This window comes from Phragmites australis, chromosome 10 (assembly GCF_958298935.1).
Source record: "Phragmites australis chromosome 10, lpPhrAust1.1, whole genome shotgun sequence".
NCBI lineage: Eukaryota > Viridiplantae > Streptophyta > Magnoliopsida > Poales > Poaceae > Phragmites > Phragmites australis.
In genome coordinates, this window is record NC_084930.1 from 21,627,010 (window position 1) to 21,650,965 (window position 23,956).

At 43.7% G+C, this 23,956-nt stretch overlaps 1 pseudogene; it reads right to left on the reverse strand.

Moving 5' to 3' along the window:
* Positions 1-5,761: 5,761 nt before the first annotated feature.
* On the reverse strand, positions 5,762-9,851 carry LOC133931341 (receptor kinase-like protein Xa21; annotated as a pseudogene).
* Between the last annotated feature and the right edge of the window lie 14,105 nt (positions 9,852-23,956).

The following is a 23,956-nucleotide window of genomic DNA, read 5'->3' on the forward strand; positions in this document are numbered from 1 at the left end:
TATTAGAGAGTGTTTAGTGCTTATAGACCTAGAGTGAGTTGTAGCTAGGTGCTGCAGCTTGAAGAAGGGATTGATGATTGATCCTAGCTTGTACCAAGTGGTATGTCAGCGTTTTGGAGTCTTGATGACTCGCTGGTATCTTGGGCCTTGGTGGCTCAAGCTTGTTGACCCTTCGACTTGGTGTGGACCGGTGGTAAGACACCTGCATGAGAACATGGAAACCCTTGCCTTGGTGGCTCAACCTCCAAAGTGATCACGATGGCAAGTGATCGAAAGAGAGGGTAGTCTTGCCTTTGTGGCTTGGTGGCTCATCTAGGTTGAGACCTTTTCTTTATGACTTGGTGGCTCAATAGCCGTGATCGAGTGCCAATCGGGAGCATATCCTTTGTGGAGCTCCAACGTGGACTAGGGGTGGTATTCATGCCATCGATAGCACAAGATAAAAATTCCCTTGTGCAAAGTTTGTCTCTCTACCTTATTTACGATTCCACATTTACTTACTTGCAATTTATCTTGTTCAAGTATGTTGCAATCCTCTTAAATGGTAGAATAGACACACTAGATAAACCTAGAGCACATTTAGATAGAATTTTTGATAAATTTATCTTGTAAAGGTTTTGGAGCCGAATAGTTTCTAAATGTCCTAATTCCCCTCTCTTAGAACATCACCATTCCTCACAGAAGGAACACATCTTTGGAAGTCATGTGCTCCTCAATGCATTGATCATGAAGTACGATGATACATATTGTTATCCGTCATTTCCGCGTATGTCCCTGCAAGCGGTAAAGACATGGGAGCACGGGATATGATGCAGTTTTGACTTATGTCATGTGCACTTCATCTCGTTGAGGCCTAATTTGACATTGTTGCACGGTGTCCCCTATGCTATACCATAAAGCATACCTACGGCGGTGCATGACCTTGAATTCATTGTTGGCCAGGTCGTAGATCCTAGTCTGATGAAAATGTGTCTTGTTCCTCCTTCTGGATATAATTTTCCCCACCTTAGGTGCAAACTACATGCTGCACTCCATAGCAACTATACCACGGTCCCGAAAGAAATTCGTCATTCTATAGAATGTGAGCTCAATGATGGCACACAAAAGGAGACCCCGTATACCCTTTAGGACATTGTTGAATGTCTCCGCTATGTTCATTGTCATGATGGTGTATCTAACATGGGAGACAATAATTTTAGAAGGGATATTTTCATAACAAAGGATAAAATACGATCATTGAAATGTTATATACTAACCTAGCACCGTAAGTGTCATGGATTAGGGCCCAACGCTCCACCAGCTTTTCCGCTATCCACTTGCTAAACGTAGCACGTGAACGGCTAACTATAGTTTGACCCCCCACCATTTGCGACCGCAGATGGTCTTCCTGTACTTCTTGCTCTGCTATCATCTTGTGAGTTGTCTCATTTAACTCTCTCCATATCTCGTTAAACTTCGTCTCCTGGTTCTAAAGACACAACCCTTTGAACCTCTTTACAAGAGCCTTGTTGTGGTACCTTGTGTATAGGTTCGCACCCAAGTGTCGCATGCACCACCTTCTCTCCACATCAGGCCATTCCATAGAGTAGTTTGTACTATCATGCAGCACGTCCAACACATGCAGAAGACCTTTTGTTGTAGTCTAAGATGATGCAAACTCGTTCCTTATTAGTCATGATATGTGTCCTCACCAAGGTGAGGAACCACAACAAGCTATCATTGTTCTCACTCTCAAGTATTGCAAACGCGAGAGGAATGATCTGATTGTTTGCATCCGTCTCCATCGCTGTCATAAGGTTACAATGGTACTTGCTGCTAAGAAATGTGACATCCATGCATACAACCAACTTGTAATGTCTGAAAGCTTTGATGCACTGTCCAAATGACCAGAAAAACCTAATGGGGTATCAGTCAGTGGTGCTATATGACCTATCCTCTAGCTTGATCGGCTCATCCACCATGACCCATTGAGTCCCTGGATTCGTCATTGCAATCTTCTGCAACAGCCTCAGAGCATAGTTGCAAGACTCTTCAAATCTTTCAAACAATATCTTCAATGCCTTTTGCTTTTCTCGCCATCCGGTGTGGTAATTGATTAGCACACTCTTCTTAGTTTGCACCTCCTCCATAATAGATTTTGGCAAGAAACATATGTTCGTGCCAACAAGCGTGATGAGGAGTTGGGCTATGAACCTCACGTCAACAACATGGATCACATTCCTAATAGCCTCTTTGCTGCATGTATGTGGGATGTGCCTACTGAGCACAAAATAGTTCTCACATTTTGGCTTATGTGCTCGTGCGAAGTAAGGATAATTCGGGTGCTTGATACACCTAACCTTACACTCCATAGGGTTAGATCGACCGTATTTGTGGTCCCTTCTTGTGATTACAGCATAGTTACTAATAAAGTGAATGACCTCCTCTCTGTTATGAAACAGTTGTCCGACCTGGATGTCGCTATTCTGGTATCCCCAGTTGGATAGGGTGTTATACTCTACGATGACACAATCCAGTAGCCCAACACCACGAGAGTACTGGATCGCTGGCACCGGGTCATCATTGTCAGTAGGTTCTTCATCCTTGCTACCACCAGCTTCATCATCCATGTATCCTGCATCTACCTTAGTAGGGTCCACTCCAGCTCCCTCTGTACCGGAACTGCCCTCCCTGACATGTCCTCCCTCATCTTCATACATCACATGCTAGCATAATCCTTCCACGCTAGTCATTGCATCACCTTGCACCAGTCATGACACTATGTTTACGTACACCCCTATTTTAAAGTTCTCCTACAATGCCTTGCGTGAATACAAAGCCAATACGTTGCTCATTCTGCTCTCGAACAATGTATGAACAATGAACGAGCTTTGTGGAACAAGTCATGGCTGCACACCCTCTAGGACAACATTATAGGACTGTTGGTTCACACGCAAAAGACTAATAACATGTGATTTGAGGCCATCTAGATCAATAGGTAGCTCAACCGTACTCTCTATGTACTGATAATTCTGAATTAATACGAGCCTCCCGGGCAAAATAATGGGACGCTCTATATAATAAATATGAATAATCATAGCATATCTGCTAAACAAATATACATATAATAAAATAACTACTTACATGTATGTACGATACCCAACTACTTACTCTAATTACTATATTTACTCTAAGTATTAATTACATACATAATTTATCAAATGTAATTGAATGAATTAAACAATATACATACTCTAATTAATATTATTAATCTAAGTATTAATTACATACCTAATCTATGCACTCTAATTTATCAACTTGATATAATTTATCAGATGTAATTGAACGGATTAAATAATCTACGTACTCTAATTATAATTACCTATATAATCTAAGTATTTACTATAACTGATCTACATGGGATTATGATAATACATCAGTTTAGAAAATGGTGCCTCACTTATAGGTGACGATAAGGGGTATCAAATTTTCAGAGTTGGAAGCAGTTGATTGGAAAGATTTCAAAAGCTCTGGATTTTTTTCATTAGTCTAGCAGCAGCCCATATACCTAGCTAACAACTTTCTATTGTCGATCCTATTTGCAAAGCGCGTCCCATGATTAAAGATATATATATATATATATATATATATATATATATATATATATATATGTTAGTATTTTATTCTCGCATACACACATGACATAAGCGCAAAAATTGCAAATGCAAACCCTACCCGTTTCTTCGTTTGTTCTCTAATTTATCAACTTGATATAATTTATTTACTCTAATTTATCAACTAGATATAATTTATCAAATGTAATTCTCGCATACACACATGACATACATATCTATGTACTTTAATTTATCAACTTGATATAATTTATCAAATGTAATTAAACGGATGAAATAATCTACTTACTCGAATTCTCACATGCACACATGTCGTACATAATCTATGTACTCTAATTTATCAACTTGATATAATTTATCAAATGTAATTGAACGAATTAAATAATCTACTTACTTTAATTACAATTACTAATCTAAGTACTAATTACCTACATAATCTAAGTATAACTATAACTGATTTTGCATTGCTGCTCCTCCTCTCCCTGCGTTGTTGCTCCTCCTCTCCTGAGCTCTTCGCCTGAGCTCCGCTTCTCGCATTTGCTGCGCCTTGCCTATGCTCCTTGCCTGAGCTCCGCTGCTTGCCTCTGCTCCTCCTCCTCACTCCTCACTTTATAGCGGGCAACACACGATGCAATTAACACAAAATCTTGCACCACCCAAATCGACCACGCCAAAAGCACCGATTGACGTGATGTGACGCGACAACGAGGTGACGCGATATGACCGCAAGAAATCCAGGACATTTTCAACAAATGAGGTGTCAAATATGGCTCACATTGCCATATTTGACACCTCATGTGCCGAATACACTTGATTTTTGGCACATGAGCTACCGAATATGGTCCATATGGTTATATTCGGCACCTCGTGTACCAAAAACGGTTTTCGGTAAATGAGGTGCTAAATACATATGCTAGAATTGTAAATACGATAATATGTTATTTATTTCGATAAATACGATCGTGTATGTTGTCTATTTTTATATTTTTACCGAAACTTTTCCACATGATATGTGAGTGTGCCAACACATGCTGAGATGTTGTGGTGAGCTGCTGCCGTAAGTCCGCAAGCTGGGCCTTGTGCGGAGCTAGCGATGGAGGTGGGGGCACCAGGGCGGCAACGACTGGAGCTAGGGGCACGATGCGACCCGCGGATCTGTGTGGTTGTGCCTTCGGAGGAGGGGATTTTACATAAGAGGTATCCTGCCTTCTAAGGAGGGGATTTTAGATAAGAGGTATCCTGCCTTTTGGGGAGGGGAATTAAGATAAGAAGTATTCGAATTATTTTATTTATTTGAAAATCACAAAAATGGCTGATATGCCTAGGATACGAATCCGGTAGTATCCGAGAAGTATCTATATATACGGTATCGAATACTAATATATGAGTTTTTAGAAGTATCCGTGCATCCCAGTATACTTGTTGTTTAGGCTATCAATAGTGTCTCTAATGCACACCAGTGGCCATTATCTTACCCGAGCATATTTTTGAAAATTAATAACTTTTTGACAATGGCATCAAAGTAATTTTAATGTTGTATCTACTATCATTTTTCGTGCGACAAATCTAAGTAGTTCTATGTATAGTAATAGTCAAACTTTTTACTCCGTATTTCTATGCCACATCTATTCTGGAACAGTGGCAGTACCGTTTAATTAGACGTTACTGCGATCAGGGGAACTGAAACCTTTTTCTTGGACAAAACTTATAAGTTTCATAATTTTGTCACTGCCGCCTTCAATTTGTATGGGGTGACAGCAAAATTTGAATATTTCTCTTGTTAATTTAATTGATTTATGTGTCGCATCAAGTCATTCGTGCAGAGTAGAGTGGAAAAGAGCCACCTGTAGAAGGTGAACAATAGATCGCTTGTGTTGTTGTTTCTATTTTTATTTTTGTTTTGAGTGGGGAGATGGACATACAACGTTGACAACAAATTTTCAGCAGGAAAAATTGTAGCTCACATTACAAAAATTTAGCAGGGCATATTTGGTTAGATATTAGAAATAAACTATGTTTGACTCGACAACAGACTGTTTGGAAAAACTACAAAAATAACTAAGAGAAGCTACAAATTAACTTGATGCTTTGGTAGGGCTTTGTCACCACTTGCACGGAAAAGAAATTATAGGAGACATGTAATCAAGCACTTGAAAAGGCAATAAGCCTGACTGGCTTAAGGCTTGCTTGTTCGTCACAAAATTTAGATACTTATCAAGCACATGAAAAAGCAATAAGCCTGACTTGCTAGCATGCTTGTTCTTCACAAAATTTAGGTACTTAGAAATAATATTTCAACTTTGGATACTAGCCTGCGCAAATGGATGGTTTAGTGACTAGTACTTGATAGCTTGCTGTAGCCCAATCTAATTCTTTGTTGTACATGTTTGCAGACGCAGTTTCGGGAGATGTGAGATTTCGAAGAGTATCAGAGCCGCTAATACGAGCTAGCCTGCATGGAAGCTAGTTGCATTCGGCAGTTACTGGCGGATGATGCGGGCCCTTATCCTGCGCAGCTCGGTGGCAGCATCTCTCATGGAGATCCTTCCTGCTGGCGCCTGCTTACTGCACTGCAGCGCCAGTCCTGTGACAGATGCCACGACGCTGTTGATTTGTCCCTGCTGACCATTGCTGCTTCCTTCCCACAAATCACCTGCACGGTTTTCTTCTACTGCTACAATCGAAGGATCTATAACTTCCATCAGCCGGTCCGGGAACGCTGCCTGGATGTAGCTCTGCAAGGTCACTCCATCTCTGAACATGTCATCGGTAGGAGCCTTCCCGGTAAACATCTCGAGGAGGATGATTCCAAAGCTGTAAACATCTCCGCACGGGGAAACTTGACTGCCTTCCCCGTATTCTACATCATAAATAAATATATTGAACGCCACTGTTGGTTGATATACAAATTAGTCAAGCAAAAGTAGGAAGAGAATACAGATTGGACTGGAGTTACCTGGAGCGACATATCCAATTGTTCCTCTTATCCCGGTGCCAGTGGAGCTTCTGGAGTTGATCGTCAATGGGTCGCCTGTTGAATCTGAAAGAATCTTGGCAATTCCAAAATCTCCGACAAGAGCACCAAAGTCTTCGTTGAGAAGTATATTGCTAGGCTTCAAGTCGCAGTGAACTATTGGTGGCTGGCAGCTATTATGCAGGTAGTCCAATGCATCACAAGTGTCAACAGCAATGTTCAATCTCTGCATCAATGTCAGACCTAGTGGATGTGAAGAATGTTCACCTTGATCTGGATGTAACCACTTGTCAAGGCTCCCGTTAGTCATGTACTCCAGTACAATGGCTTTAAAGTTGTTTTGCTTGTAGTCATAACCAGAGCAACAGGTGATGACACTAACCAAGTTACGATGCCGAATCTTACTTAGTGCCTCACACTCTGACACAAAACTTTTCGAAGAACCCGACTGTTGGAGATCAAAAACCTTCACAGCAGCAGCAGTTTCTGCATCCTTGATCATCAAGCTCCCCTTGTAGACTGATCCATACCTCCCTGTACCAATCCGATTGGTTAGAGCAAACCCATCTGTTCCTTGAACTAAATCTGCGTAAGAAACTCTGGGATAGATGTCATCCATCAAATGGAGAGGACCTCCTTCTGTCATTGCTGCAGCTGCTGGTTGAGCTTTTGATTTCTTTCGCAGGGTTATGAAGAGAAATGCTAAGAACAAGAAAAGCACTGCACTGGCAATTGGAATCACTACTCTAAGAATGAGATAATGCCTTTTCCGACAGTGCTCCAAAGGTTTGGTTGGGCAAGCAGGCAAGTGCAAGTCCCGGACACCACCACAGAGTTCACTGTTTCCAGCAAAAGAGAACCCTGTCACATTAGTAAACACACCATTGACTGGAACTTGGCCATTGAGACGGTTAAAAGACACGTCTAGATGGTTCAATGAGGTCATATTTCCAAAGGCCTCAGGGATTGCTCCAGATAAGTTGTTGTGGGCGAGATACAATCCTTCCAGTCCGCTTATGTGTGATAGCTCTTGAGGAATCTCTCCTGAGAGAATGTTCTCCGTCAGATTGAGTATCATCAAACCGCGCATTGAGCTAATAGATGCAGGGATTCCACCATCGAAGGAGTTACCATCCAATCGAAGCTTCATCATGCTCAAGCAGTTGCCAAGTGCATCAGGCAAATTGCCAGATAAGTTGTTCCCAGAGATATATAACTTTACCAGATTTGTAAGACTGCCGACTTCTGGTGGGAGAGGACCAACAAAGTTGTTATATGACAAATAGACAACATCTGATTAGGATGAAAGGTTGAAAATCTCTCTAGGCAATGGGCCGGTGAAGTTGTTATTAGAGAAGCCAGCACCATTTAGCTGATGTAAGTTCCCGAGGCTGGCCGGCAGCGGCCCCTCGAAGCTGTTGCTATATGCGAGGAGTATTTGTAGCTGTGTTAGGTTACCAATCGAAGAAGGCAGGTTCCCTGATAGGTTATTGTTCGAGAACTGTAAGAGGTTCAGGGCTGATAACATTCATACGCTGTCAGGCAAAACCCCGCTAAACAGGTTGTCATCTAGCGCCAGTGCTAGTAGGCCAGCGAGATTGCCTATGCCAATAGGTATTCTACCGGAAATCTTATTAACTGAGAGGTAGATGAACTGAAGATTGGATGAAAAATTGGCAACAGAACTTGGCAGCTCACCACCAAGCATGTTGTATTGGAGGCTGAGGAAACGTAGGCGGGTGCAGTTTGTCAAGAAAGTGATGAATTCCCAGTCCTGAGCACTACTTGCTTCGAGCATGTTGCCATCGAAAGTTAAGGTATCAGGGCAAAGCTTTCCTATCTCAGGTGGTATGGTACCAGTGAGGCTGTTAGAGCCGAAGTCTAGCAAGTAGAGCATGGTTGCGTTGGCTAGCGAAGATGGAATTCCTCCGGCGAAGCGGTTCATGCCGAGCAAGAGATATTTGAGCATGGGTAGGCCATTCCCCATGACGGAGGGCAGCGTCCCTTGCATATCATTCTCAGCCAACGCAAGCTCGATCAGCGAGGACGTGTTGAAGAAACCTGAAGGGATGGTGCCTGAGATGTGGTTTCCTGCCGCTATGAACCACTCGAGCCCATGGATGCTACCAAGGCCCTCGGGGATGGTACCCTCGAGGTGGTTGGTGGCGAAGTCGATTTCCCTTAGCGAAGAAGAGAGGTTCGCGAGTGACTGCGGTATCACCCCCGTAAGGTTGTTCTTCCCAAGTGACACAACTTGGAGCTTTGTCAGGTCTCCGAGCCAGTCCGGGATTCCTCCCATGAGCTGGTTCGCGCCTAGCCTGATGCTCACAAGGTTGCTGCAATTCCTCAGGCCAGCTGCGATCTCACCCTGCAGTGAGTTGTTTGAGATGTCAAGATACCGCAGCCGGCGTAGGTGGCTGATAGCTGCAGGGGTTTCACCGTGCAGCGCGTTATGGCTGAGGTCAAGGCTTGTCAGGAAGGTCAAGTTGCCAATGGAAGGGGGTATGGTGCCTGCTAGGCCGGCAAAGCTGAGTTCAAGTCCTGAGACCCTGCCAGCGTGCCTGTGGCTGCACAGTACCCCTGGCCAGTGGCACAGGTTAGCAGTGTTGTTCCAGGAGGACAGCATGCTCGATCGCTGGCCTAGGATGGCCTTCAATTCCAGCAAGGCTTCACGGTCAGTCTCGCTGCTGAACGGCGCTGCAGACGCCTGATTGAACAATGTTGATGCTGGTAGGAGCCCTGTAAGCATCGCAAGGAGGAGAAGTCTCATGTAGGGAAGCGACATGGATGCAGTGTCCTTAATTCTCTGCCATTGCGAAAGATCCAAATAAAAGCTTCTGTCAGTGGCAGAATAGAGCATACACAATTAACACGTCAAAAGTATATCAACAAGCTAATTACTTGTTTAGTATAATATACGCTTCGAATGTATATCATTCAAATCTTCACTAGTTGAATGTTTTGCCAGGAGAAGGCCTTCCAGAGAACGACTAAATAGCCGCAATGCCCTGCTTGCGTGAAAAGACTGCAAATTTTGGTGTGCACAACAAGACCATAATACCATATATGAAACTGTCACTGCAGAGTAGCCAAGTGTTACGTACCTCTTGATTTCAGAAGGACCGGCTCATCTTTGTTTCTAATCCTGCCCTCTGCATGCCTTGTTTGTGCGTTGGAGCAAGATGTGTTTATCTGTTCAAGCTACCTTTTCACTTGAAGATTGATCTGTTCGCCGCACAAGCTGCAAGGGAACGATACAAGCTGTGTGTGAATGTCTCTCCGTGTGTATGTATATATTGTGGGTGTGCGTGAGATTTTCCTACTGATGACCGCTCAAGGTCAATAATTTCGTCATTTTTGACATTTTGTCTTTGTTATTTTCTTCTTGAATGTTAGTAGCATATTTGTTTCTAAGAAACAAAGACTTATTACCCGTGACCTTTAGCATCACAACCGAAAGAGACCATAATTGATAGTAAGTCTTTGTGAAAAAAAACTAGTACTCTCTTTACAAAATCATGTTGAAAATCAACATCTTATGTTTACATGCTCGAGTATCTTCTTTCTATTTGTAACATAACAACAATCTCAGTTTGCATCACGGTTTAGAAAATATGGGTAGCCTGAAAAACAAGAGACAAGTTTGGCACTTACTAATAGGCAACATGTGGCTTACACATAAATTTTGTTCAAGAAAATGAATGCCGCAAATGTGAAAAAATTAGGCAGAAAAATGTGTCTATATTTGAAGATCTATAATTGTTTGGCCAAGGCAACACGAGTTTATGCACAAATCACTCTCATTTTACATGCCTTATGGTGCACGTAAGAATACCAGACTAGCTCAGCCATAGGGGAATCGAAGCGGATAAAGTTAAATTACCAGCTCGGATGCGACCAAAATACGTGGAATTCTTCGATTCTGGACAATTAAGCTTTACGTGGAATTCTTCTGTGCTGGACATTAACCCTGACTTTTGTAGTGAGTAGTGACCCATATTTGCCTTGACTCCAATGTGACGCAAAACGGTCTCTGTTGAGCCATCAGGCTGGCTTCCTTATTTGCCTTGACTCTCATATGACGCAAAACGGTCTCAGGCCGGCTTCCCCGGACCTTCCTCTCATATGACGCAAAACGGTCTCAGGCCGGCTTCCCCGGACCTTCCTTTGCAATGTACGTTTAACAGCAACACGTCCATCAGGACTTTCGTCGAGGGACTTGATTTTGAAGGATTATATTTCTTTTCCAAAGATTTTGGCGATTCACCTATTAACAAGAAAGACCATTAAGGGCACGTACAACCAAACAGGCTCCACGCAATCTAGAGATAGTTAAAAAGACATCAACCCATTGTATGTTAGTGCTAGCCTGTAATAAATGTAGCACAAGAGATATTGGGCCTTGTTTCACGGCTACAGACTACCTCTTGAGACAACATTCTTTTCTCTCTTCGTAATTACCCCTCCCCATCATCATACATCATAGGTGGCGACCCTTATAGACAGTTGATGTCATCCATTTGTACGTGCCCTAATGTATCTGATGGGAGAGTTTGGTCAAGAGAAATATGGCGTGCCAATTGGCATGTGTAAGAAAATAAGTACGACAGGATCGAACACGAGGTATAATTTTTACGTGAAAAACTCTTACGAGAAAATAACCACGGACGTCAGTTGGCGATCTTCACTATATCAGAGATGTGTATAATGCAAGGGATTACAATGAGCATCATGACTCTCCTTACAACTTGCAAGATATATTTATAGAGGTGGACACATATGACTCGAATCTAATACGGACTGTTCTAGAACATGGGCCGAAGGCTTCCCTTATATGGTCCAATAAGAATTCAAATCACAATCCAACAAACTCCACCTTAAGACGAATTCCATCTTGTAGCAAATAAAGAATCCTCAATGAACTCCCTTCAATAATAAATATCACCGACGCCAAAAATCTCTAAGACTCAAACTGTAACACAAACTAAACTTGAGCATAACTCAAATTTAGTAGCAGAAACTAGTTTTGTCATCATATCAGCAGGATTATCATTAGTGCTTATCTTGCATATTTTAATATCACCTTGAGCAATGACATCTCAAATACAATGATATCTCACATCAATGTGCTTTGTTCTTTCATGAAACATCTGATCCTTTGTAAGGCAAATAGGACTCTGACTATCATAGAAAATATTAATAGAAGAATTATCTCTACAAAGCTCAGTGTACAAACCTCTCAGCCAAACAGCTTCTTTGCATGCTTCAGAAATAGCCATATATTCAGCTTCAGTAGTTGATAAAGCAAAAGTAGCCTGCAAACATGCTTTTCAACTAACAACACAACCATCAATGGTGAAAACATAACCTGTGAGAGATCTCCTCTTGTCCAAATCACCAGCATAATCTGAGTCAACATAAACAACAAGTCCATCTCTAGATTTCCTAAACTGCAAACAAGCATTAGAAGTACCACGCAGATATCTGAAAAATCTACTGAACAACTTTCCAATGCTCTTTGCTAGGATTAGCCATGAATCTACTAACAACACTCAGTGCATGAGATAAATCAGGACGAGAACAGACCATAGCATACATAAGTGAACCAACTACACTTGAATATGGAACTCTAGACATGTACTCAACATCATAATCTGACTCAGGACATAACGCTGAAGATAATTTGAAATGTGCAGCTAACGGAGTACTCACTGGTTTTGGATCATGCATATTAAAACGACAAAGGATCTTCTCAATATAGCCTTGTTAACTAAGATCTAACTTGCCAACTTTCCTATCTCTAATGATCTTCATGCCAAGAATTTTCTTTGCCGCACCTAAATCCTTTATCTCAAATTCACTACTCAATTGTGATTTTAATTTGGCTATTTCTAATTTATCCGTTGTAGCAATCAATATATCATCGATATAGAGAAGCAAATAAATAACTGAACCATTAACAATCTTCATAATCAGAATGCTTAAAACCATTAGAGAGCATAAAGAAGTCAAACCTCTTGTACCACTGTCTAGGGGATTGCTTCAAACCATAAAGAGATTTTTTTTTAATTTACATACAAGGTCTTCTTCTCAGGAATAACAAAACCTTCGGGTTAATCCATATAAATATCTTCATCTAACTCCCCATGTAAAAATGCAGTTTTAACATCTAATTGTTCAAGTTCATAATCATGCATAGCAACAATACTGAGTAAAGTGCGAATAGAACTATGATTCACAACAAGGGAAAAGACATCATTATATTCAATACCTGGAATCTGGCAATAACCTTTAGCAACCAACCTTGTTTTATACCTTGCTACTTCATTAGGAGAAATACCCTCATTTCTTTTGAAAATCCACTTGCAACGAACAAGCTTCTTTTTCAAGTGACTCCATTTCATCTTGCATTGCAGTCATCTAATTATTGCAATTAGAAGAAGTAATAGTCTCATTATAATTAGAAGGTTCTACATTACCTTCAACTTCTTCTGCATAACTCAAAGCATATGCAACAATATTACACTCCTCAATTAACCTCTTGGGTGGATTAATTTGTCTTCTAGGCCTGTCAACTGCAATAGAATATTGTGTAGACTGCACAATGGGAGAAGAAGGTGGAACACTAGACGAATCATGATCAATAAATAAATTTTCAGCAATAGGTACATCTTGGACAACAGTATCTGGTGTACTTTCTGCATTAATAAAATTCTCCACCTGCATGCTAGAACTTTGCTGATTCTGAATAGGAGCATTAGGCAACAAAGCAGATTCATTAAAGAATACATTCCTACTAATCACCACCTTTTGTATTGCAGGATTCCACAATTTATAACCTTTAACTCCAGAGTTTTAACCAAGAAAGATGCACTTAATAGCTCTAGGCTCCAATTTACCATTATCAATGTGAGCATAAATAGGACAACCGAAAACTCTCAATTCTGAATAATCAGCTGGAGAACTAGACCATACCTCAATTGGAGTTTTCTTATCAATGACATTGCTTGGTGATTGATTAATAAGATAGCAAGCAGTGGAAACGGCTTTAGCCCAAAAACGCCTATGCATACCTGCATTAGACAACATGCAACGGGCCCTCGAGATGATAGTTCTGTTCATACGCTCAGCTACACCGCTTTGTTGTAGAGTACCAGGAACAGTGTAGTGCCTCACAATACCTTCAGACTTACAACATGAATCAAATTCATCAGAACAAAATTCGATCCCATTATCAATGCGAAGTTTCTTTACATTCTTTTCAGTTTGCCTTTCAACCATAACCTTCCACTCTTTAAATACTTTTGATTTATGCTTCAAGAAATAAGGCCAAATTCTCCTAGAGTAGTCATCAATAATAGTATACATATAACAAGAACCACCTAGCGAAGGTTTACGAGATGGTCCCCATAAATCAGAATGCATATAATCAAGAATACCTTCTGTTGTATGAACTGAAGTATTGAATTTCACCCTCTTATGTTTGCAAAAAATACAATACTCACAAAATTTTAACTTGCCGATGCTATGTCCATCAAGAAGACATCTCTTGCTCAATTATGCCAAACCAAGTTCACTCATATGACAAGATGCATATGCCATAGATTAGTAGCATCAGAATCTGATAATGAATGTGAACTTAGAGCGGCATCACCTGTGATTGTAGTGCCTCGGAGATGATATAAATTGGCAGACTTTAAATCACCTTTCATTACAATAAGGGAACCTTTTTTCACCTTCAAAATACCATCTCCACTTGACCAATCATACCTTTTATTATCAAGAGTACTTAAAGATATAAGATTCCTTTTCATACATGGAACATGCCTCACATCTGTTAAGGTTCTAACAATATCATCATGCATCTTTATCATAATTGATCCAATTCCAACAATTGGACGTGGGTTGTCATCACCCATCCTAACAGAACAAGCATCTTGAACAGAATTATAAGTGGCGAATCAATCTCTATGTATGTATATATAGAAAGACGCAGCAGAGTCAATAATCCATTCATCACCACTACTGGCACATCCAGCAAAAGCAACGAGAGTCTCTCCATTAGAACTATTATCAGAAGCAGCAACAAAAAGCTTTACCTTCTTCATTAGATTTACCTTTTCTCTTATCTTTATTCTTCAACTTTTAACATTCAGATATGTCATGATTATTTTTCTTGCAATACCTGTAGAATTTTTCTTTACCTCTGGACTTCGAACGACCCCTGTAACCGTTTGAACTTTTATCTCTTTGGCTATTATGCGAATTCTTTTCTTTTGTCCTGCCACGTATAATCAAACCTTCTTCATTAGAAGTAGAGCCACCAAAAGACCTCATAAACCTGTTTCATCTTTTCCTTGGCATGCAAGGCCTCATAAACTTCTTTCAAAGTTAGTGTATCATGACTGTATAATACGGTATCTTTGAAGTTTGCAAAAGAACTGAGCAATGAGCACAAAAGAATACGACTCAAGTTCTCATCATCATATTTTACCTCCATAGATTGTAGGTCAGCAATGATCTCCTTAAAGACCAAAAGATGATTCAACACAGAACTACCCTCTTGTAATTTGTGCGTGAATAGCTTCATCTTCAGATGCATTTTACGGGTTAGATCCTTTGACATGCAGATCGATTCCAGCTTTAGCCATAAAGCAGCAACAGTTTTCTCTTGCAAAACCTCCTATAAAATATTATTTGATAAATGAAGATGAATTTATGACAAAGCCTTATGATCCTTTCTCTTTTCTTCATCGGACAAAGACTTTTGATCTTTGTTACCAAAATTATCAAGCATATCATCCAGATCAGTATGCGCAAGAACAGCTCGCATCTTTAGTTGCCATAGAGAAAACCTTGTATCTCGGTCTAGCAGCGGAATATCATACTTCAAAGAAGTAATGAGCACAAGAGAATTAGACTCAAGTTCTCATCATCATACTTTACCTCCATAGATTGTAGGTCAGCAATGATCTCCTTAAAGACCAAAAGATGATTCAACATAGAACCACCCTCTTGTAATTTGTGCGTGAACAGCTTCATCTTCAGATGCATTGTGCTGATCAGATCCTTTGATATGCAGATCGATTTCAGCTTTAGCCATAAAGCAGCAACAGTTTTCTCCTGCAAAACCTCCTATAAAATATTGTTTGATAAATGAAGATGAATTTGTGAAAAAAGCCTTACGATCCTTTCTCTTTTCTTCATCAGACCAAGACTTTTGATATTTATTACCAAAATTATCAAACATATCATCCAGATCAGTATGCGCAAGAACAGCTCGCATCTTTACTTGCCATAGAGAAAACCTTGTATCTCGGTCTAGCAGCGGAATATCATACTTTAAAGAAGTCATGGCAAAGAATAATCAGCAACAAAATAGACTGCAACCCTCTAGTACAACTATTTATGCACGAAGCAAAAAACTGCAGAAATCCTGGTACAGTTCGTGTACGTGTAACAATCAAACTAGAAACCAATCTCTTGGTACCTTTTCTCGGGTGCACGTAGCAAAATTTGATTTTTCTTTTTTCACGTTGGCTGTTGGCTGAGGTTGAGACGTCAACTCAAAACTTTGGTCAGATTCTTTTCTAGATTCGGTCTCGGCAGATTAAAAAACCAGTTGGTGATCTGACCCGACGAACGGCGAGGCTTCGGTCTTGAATGTTGGCTGATGTTGGAGTTAGAGTTTCTCTGGTACTATGTGAGAGTTTTTTTTTTTAAAAGAAAATTTAAATTTGGAGATAAAGTTTAACAGGAAGGAACACTATGAGTATATTAATAGTAAGAAAATGGATCGATCTAAGGGGAGAATCACATGTTTGCTATGGTTCCTGCTCTATTTCCGTCTTTTCTCCGTGCGCCCTTTTTTCTCTGCGTCTTTCCCCCAGACGACCATGGCTCCCTCTTTATAGGATCATGTGTAGCTTAGCGTACAAGTTATCATAATATACGAATATCTGGGACCTGATCAAATTACTAGATCTTATCACGGATAACTACTTTCTATCCTATTGGGGACGTAAATATCCACTGTGGTAACTATCGTGGTGCCTGCCCCCTCTAGTGCGGCGAGCGGGTCGCCTTGCGGCCTGACGCCGCACTGTCAGGGGTGTTAGGATAGCCTCTATTACGCCAAAGTGTTAGAGTGGTGTCCATCAGCCTAGCCCTTTAATACCAGTCACTTATTTATAGGCAAAGCACGACCAACACTCTCCTTTCAGTAGATCTTCTCAGGGACTGCTTAATTACCCTACTATCTTCGGGAAGGTGGCCCGATCGTCCCGAGGCAGGGGGCCTCAGGAGGCATGGATCCGGGATATGAATGCTTCGGGAAGCAGGGCTCCGGAAGACTGGGGCTTCGAGGAGACTGAGCCTTCGGGAGACTAAGGCTTCGGGGGACTGAGGCTTCGGGAGGCTTAGCCAGTTAAGCCAAGGGAAGGCTTCGTAGGTACGAAGAGATACCATGAAGGGACTTGACGACCTCGGGGGTCGAACCTTTAGCTGGGGATTCGTAGATCAAGGCTCCAGGGGGACTTGGATGGTACTCTTCAACCATTATCCTCAGGCTAGCTTATTTTCCCCCCAACAGTACCCCCTCATTCTTGGGCCCCAACATTTTGGTGGGGTGAGAGGATGTAGAGGAAAAATCAACCCCAACCTGGTGTCGTATCAAGGATGCTTGATCGTGATTCTCTATCTTTCGAAGTCACTAGAGTAGAGGTTTCATGTAGGTTTGGAGAATCCCGTACGCTCGCATGGCGGGACAAAAAGTGTCACTGTTGTGTTCTGATTGGATAATGCGAGGGGTCACTAGGGTCTTGTGCTTGCGATCCTTTCACGCGCTGAAAGAGGTTCGGGTCATTAATGCAATGGGATGTCTACATGAGAAAATGAGGCATTTCGTCGTGGAGTGTTGCGAGGTGTTTGAGAGAAACTGGATAGGGCCACGGTCCCCTCCCCTAGGAGTCTTAATGGGAGGACATGGCAATGTTCATCCAGCTTCATCCTCCGGACCTACGTGGCTGTGTGGCTCGGGTATAAAGCCAGGGTTACCCGGTTGGAGCCTCCACAGCCCATGAGTAAGCAGTTATCCTTGACTTGAGTATGGCATCATCTTCCTCCTCATCCTCCTCAGAGACATCGATGATCTCGACAGCTCCTTCAGGAGCCAAGCTGTTTCGGTTATTGGTAGAGGTGTCGGAGGAGAAACAGCCCCCTCCTCTATAGGGGAGGCGGTTGTCTACTGCTCCGACTTGACCTTTGGCCGGGAAGGGCATGCTTGTCGAGACCATCGATATCTCCGATGATGACGAGGGGATCGACTTGGATATCCTGTTAAGGGAGAGTGAGCTGGCGTCAATGGGGCCGGCGGTGAAGTAGGAAGAGGCTAGGAAGGCGAGGGAGAGGGCTTCACTAGTGACCTCCTCGGACTCCTCAGCGTCCTCTGGTAGCTCAGGAGCCGGCTACTGCATCTGGTTCTGCAACGGCAGGCCGCAGATGAGGCACATACGCCATCTCATGCGTGGCCCCTGTCAGGACCCGTTGGAGGTGAAGGAGGTCACCAGGATCTCGTACTTGGTGACGCCATGATATGGCAATTCTATACGGTTGTTTTAATTTGTATCCCCTGGATGTACTGGTTGTTTAATAATATAACGTTGGTCTTCGGGAACAGTCAGGAACCTTTCGAAGCGGTAGTCGCATGCGTGCATGCTTTTGTGCCTCCCAACCGTACTTCTTCGTCCCTTTTGAAGGCGATGGCTAGTTTTTCTGATGACCGGTCGATACTTAGGCTAACTGAGGAGAACCGGGTGGAGTAGTGGCGATCTCGTCGTCTCTGGTTACTGTGTACTTCTTCCTAATTTGTTTCGGATTTATGACTCAGTGAAGTCCCTTTGGAACCTCTGGAGATGAGCTTCAGAAGCAGTCCTTGACCCTTCAAGTTCGTTAGCAACTGCCCGGGTAGGAGACGACGATGTGTCAGAGGCACAATTGAAGGCTTAGGCAAGAGAGGTGGTTCGCGACCCTCTCGGCCATTAGTCGTTGCCTGACTCTGGAGGTATTCTGTCCGGAGCCTGGTGACGGCACATCGGAGGCGACGCCAAGGGCTTGAAAGAAGAGAGGGTCCACGACCCCCTCAACCCTTAGCCGCTGCGCGCTCCGGAGGTATTCTGTCTGGAGCCTGGCGATGGCGCGTCAGAGGCGAAGCTGAAGGCCGGGCGGAAGAGAGGGTCCGTGACCCCCTTGGCCCTTAGCCACTGCCCGGCTCCAGAGGTATTCTGTCCGGAGCCTGGCTACGGCGCGTCAGAGGTGAAGCCGAAGGCCGGGCGGAAGAGAGGGTGCGCGACCCCCTCGACCCTTAGCCGCTACCCAGCTCTGGAGGTATTCTGTCTGGAGCCTAGCTACGGCGCGTCGGAGGTGAAGCCGAAGGCTAGGCGGAAGAGGGGGTCCGCTACCCCCTCGACCCTTAGCTGGTGCCTGGCTCCGGAGGTATTTGGTTCGGAGCCTGGCGATGGCGCGTTGGAGGCAAAGCTGAAGGCCGGGCGGAAGAGAGTATCTGCGACCTCCTCGGCCCTTAGCTGCTGCCCGGCTGTGGAGGTACTCTGTCCGGAGCCTGGCGACAGCGAGTCGAAGGCGAAGCCTTGGGCCGAGCGGAAGAAAGGGTCCGCGACCCCCCTCGTCCCTTAGCCGCTGCCCGGCTCCGGATGTATTTTGTTCGGAGCCTGGCGACGGCGCATCGGAGGCAAAGCGGAAAGCTGGACAGAAGAGAGAGTCTGCGACCCCCTCGGCCCTTAGCCGCTGCCCGGCTCCAGAGGTATTTGGTTCGGAGCCCGGCGATGGCGCGTCGGAGGCAAAGCCGAAGGTCGGTGGAAGAGAGGGTCCGTGACCCCCTCAGCCCTTAGCCACTGCCCGGCCTTGCTATCCCTGTAATGGATAGTCAGGGGTTCCACTATGTTTCTCGTGCCATGCAGCGTGGGCTTTTATTGAATGTTAGTATAACAAAAATGACGTATGAAATGTGCCTTTAAAGAAGATGGTAGTGTAATGATTTTATCTTTTACCATGCGTGTTTCAGAGTTACGCGGGTCATACCTTTCCCTGTAGGGAGGGGGATTTTTATACCCTTTGATTGGCTTGCTGTGCCACTTAAGAGGCTAGTGGGTTGTGTACTCGTTTCGGCACGGAGGCATTAGCCTTCAAGGTGTTGGAGTACCTTTCCCGCTAGGTCTTTTCCAAATCTTTTGGCCTGTCGGAGTTTTAGAAAGAAACATCTCCATTGCGGGGGTTTTCGGAAGTCTCTCCGTGGTGCGGAGGTTTTTGTGAAGGCTCTCCGTTGTGCGGAGGTTTGGAAAAGGCCCTTCGTTTTTGCCGGAGGCCTGTGAAAGGTTCTCTGTTCTCACCGGATGTTTTGTAAGGCTCTCTATTTTTATGGGAGGTTTTGGTGAAAGTCTCCATTTTTACCGGAGGTTTTGGTAGAGTTCTCGATTTTTACCGGAGGTTTTGGTAGGGTTTTCCATTTTTACTGGATGTTTCGTAAAGCTCTCCATTCTTACCGGAGGTTTTGGTAAGGTTTTGTAAAGCTCTTCGTTCTTACCAGAGATTTTGGTAAGGTTCTCTGTTTTTACTGGAGGTTTTGTAAAGCTTCTTCATTTTTACCGGAGGTTTTGGTAGGGTTTTCTGTTTTTATCGGAGGTTTTGTAAAGCTCTCCGTTCTTACCGGAGGTTTTGGTAAGGTTCTCCATTTTTACTGGAGGTTTTTGGCTAATCTCTCCATTTTTACCAGAGCTTTTTGGTGAAGCTCTCTGTTTTTTAACGGATGTTTTTGGCGAAGCTCTCCGCTTTTACCGGAGGTTTTTGGTGAAGCTCTCCGTTTTTACCAGAATTTTTTGGCGAAGCCCTTCATTTTTACCAGAGGTTTTGGTAAGGTTCCTCAGCATGTATTGATGCCAAAGGCCCTACACACTATCGGAGCAATGCAATACCTTCCAGAAAACCTAGGCAGTCTTGCCTTCCAGGTGACCTAGGCATGCTACGCCCGCGGTGTGTAGGCTTGGCGTGCTCCCAAGGAAACGCCCGGGATGCATTGCAACACTGTCCACCAAGGATGTGCCCTGGCGCATGGCATTTATATGACCGAAGCTATGCAATGCCTTCTAGGACACCCTAGGCATAATCTTCCTTGCAGGTGACCTAGGCATAAGCGGCGCCCCGCGGTATATAAGCATGTCGTACAGAGAGGATTCCTTGCGACAGCATTCCTCAGAGCACCGCATCCTCACATCAGAGCAGTCCCCTGATATGCGGCGTCCACACACTATCGAGGCTACAAATACGTTCCAGAAAACCTGGGTAGTCTTGCCTCCCAGGTGACCTAGGCATGTTTTCGCCTGTGGTGTGTGGGCTCCACTTCCGACCAGGGCAAAGACTGCTCTCCGGGAAATTTTTTCAGGTGACCTTAGGTTTAGGCAAGCGATGCTTACTGGTACGTGGGCTTATCACGCCTCCGAAGAAATGCCCCAAGGGCACTGCAACTACATTAGCAAGGAAGTCCCTTGATAACCGGCATCTGGACACTATCAAGGCTACACAATACCTTCCAAGAAACCTAGGCAGTCTTGCCTTCCAGGTGACCTAGGCATGCTATGCCCGTGGTGTGTAGTCTTCACTTCCCACCAGGGCAAAGCCTACCCTCCGGGAAGCCTTTTTAGGTGACCTTAGGCATGGGCAAGTGATGCTTAGGTGTGTGGGCTTGTCACGCCTCCGGAGAAATCCCCCAAGGGTGCCGCAACACGGTCTATCAAGGAAATTCCTTGATACGTGGCAACTACACTTCCGAGGCCACATAATGCCTTCCAGGAAACCTAGGCAGTCTCGCACCCCAGGCGACCTAGGCATGATGCGTCCGCGGGAGTGCAGGGATTTTGCATGGTCATACTAGCTAAGTTGTGTAGTCTACTATTGGCAACAAGAAGCTATTTGTAGCATGAAACATAGCTAGGTTAAACAACTGCTCATGCTAAATGAGAATGTAACTTAAGCTCTACTGCATCTACTTAGCAGCTATCTATTGCAAAAAGACTTCTAACAATATAGTTGGAGGCCCCCAACAGACTCTGATCTTGCCGCATGAAAGACGGATCACTAGGTAGACTACCTTGCCTCTATTGTGAGGCTTGGCGGCCTCGAAGCCTGTGGCTAGGCTGGGAGAGGCGGAGCTTGACCTCCTTCACCTTTAGCCGTTGCCTAGCCCTGAAGGTGACCCATCTGGAGCCTGGCGACGGCGTGTCTCTGACTTAGTTCTCGTTGCTAGGTATGGTACCATTGATAGTAGGGTTGGTGGCGATGGTGCAAGGTTGAGGGGCTGCGGATTCGCTCGGGAGTGTGCCCCAGGCCCCCGAACTCTACGTCGTCCTTCACCGGCTCCTTCTACGGCCAGGTTTTTGGCTTGCTTTCCAAGGTATTCCTCCCAGAAGGTAATAAGGGTGCAACAATTGTTGGTGTTGTGGCCGCACCCGGGTCAGTGCAGGACGCACCCGTATGGCTTCGGGGGCACCGGAGCTTGGAGTTGTCATTGGGGTCGCTGCCGAAGGCGGTGTGCCTCAGAGCCGGTGGTTTTCCCAGGGTTTCCTTCCGCCCTGGGAGACCGTCGAGATTGCCCGTTGAACTGGTTTTCAGAGCCGAACTGGTTCTGACTATGCCTCCCCGGACGAGGTGGGCTTGGGGTTCCCTGCACATGGTTGGCGTTACGAGGATGGCATCAGAGGCGCTGGCGGGATCCGTGCCTCCCAGAGCCCTCCGTCTCTTTGGAACCCTTTCTTGCCTGAGGGGGCCAAGGAGGGCGCTGGGTGGACAGAATTTCTGAAGATGTTGGCTCGGTCGGGGTATTCCGAGTGTGGTCGAAGGGGATACCTGGGGACCAAGTCCAGTTGGGAGCATTCCTGGGCTGCACCGCCCAAAACCTTTGGAAGGCGGCCTGCTTATCCGTAACCTCCTCCCCCACCCCCAAGTGAATAATTTTTGGTACTACGGTTATCTCAATCCCTCTCAATACATGCATACAATTAGAAGATAATGATAATACATTCATACAATTTATTTACAAACAAAAAAGCAGTTCACACTCATACATAAGATATATACAAACACAAAGTAGTTCACAAGTTAACACGCATCAGCTATATACAAAGACAAAATTAGTTCTCTGATTACACTAATTGAACAAACACCCTACTTCTTAGGCTTCATCACCGCCTTCAAGGATGATCCATCATCATCATCCTTCCTGTGTTTTAGCAGTACTATCACAAAAGAGCTATCTTCAAGAAACACCTCACTGTTGTCTGGGTCTAGTTCCATTCTAACTATCTCATTTATCATCCTGAACCAGATAATCTAGACAATATTCTTGGTCCCAAAACATTTGCCCTTGTTCAATACACAATGATGGTTAAATCCAGTCTTGCAATTCACAAATATATCTCCATTTTCAAGGACAACAATAGAGAAGTTTCCTTCGGGGATGAAAGATCAGAGAACATGGTTCACTAGATAGTAACGGTCAACAGTGGTGGCCCTCACAGCTACGAAAAATACATTCTCAACCTTACCAAAATGAACACCAAGCTGACGGACTGTCAACTCAAGCATAGGAGCAACACCATCCCCCAAGCGCCTAAGTTCACTGAACAAACCCATAGCTGTTACATGGGAATCAAATAAAAAGATGAGTTGCTATTTCAGCTTCATCTGTGCTTGATCAGAGATAGCCAACAGATGCACTGTGATGTAACTAAAACAAAACTGACAAACCTCCACCAGAACATAAAAAGAACTGTTTTACTTTGGATACATACTGCGCACATATTGACATGTAACACTCAAGTCAAATCCCTGAATAATTTTAACATTAAACTCCGGTACATATGGAAACCTAACCTGTCATCTTTGATAGAAATTTGTATTGGGATTAGATCACCCCATAGACTATGGGACTGAGATCAAAGATAGTGTGTTTGATCATTCCACAAACAAATGGATTGTGATGAACTTAGTAGCATGAACACAATCATGGAAATGAGTAAGAATGTGAGACATCATAAACAGCTACCAGAAGCATAAAGTATTCTACACAAATATCAATTCAATGCACAATTGATAATGTGGTTAATAAATAGGTACTACACATTCAAAAGGTTTATCACTTAAAGATTATTTTAACAACATGAAGCACCAAAAAAGTTCCCTATTAAAGTTGACAACCGCAATCAATGCACATATCTATAATTTTGTTGCAAGTCAAAGGAATGAAGCATTTGAAAATGTAGCATTAACATTGAACATGTCTATGGTATAAGATCAGGCAATGCCA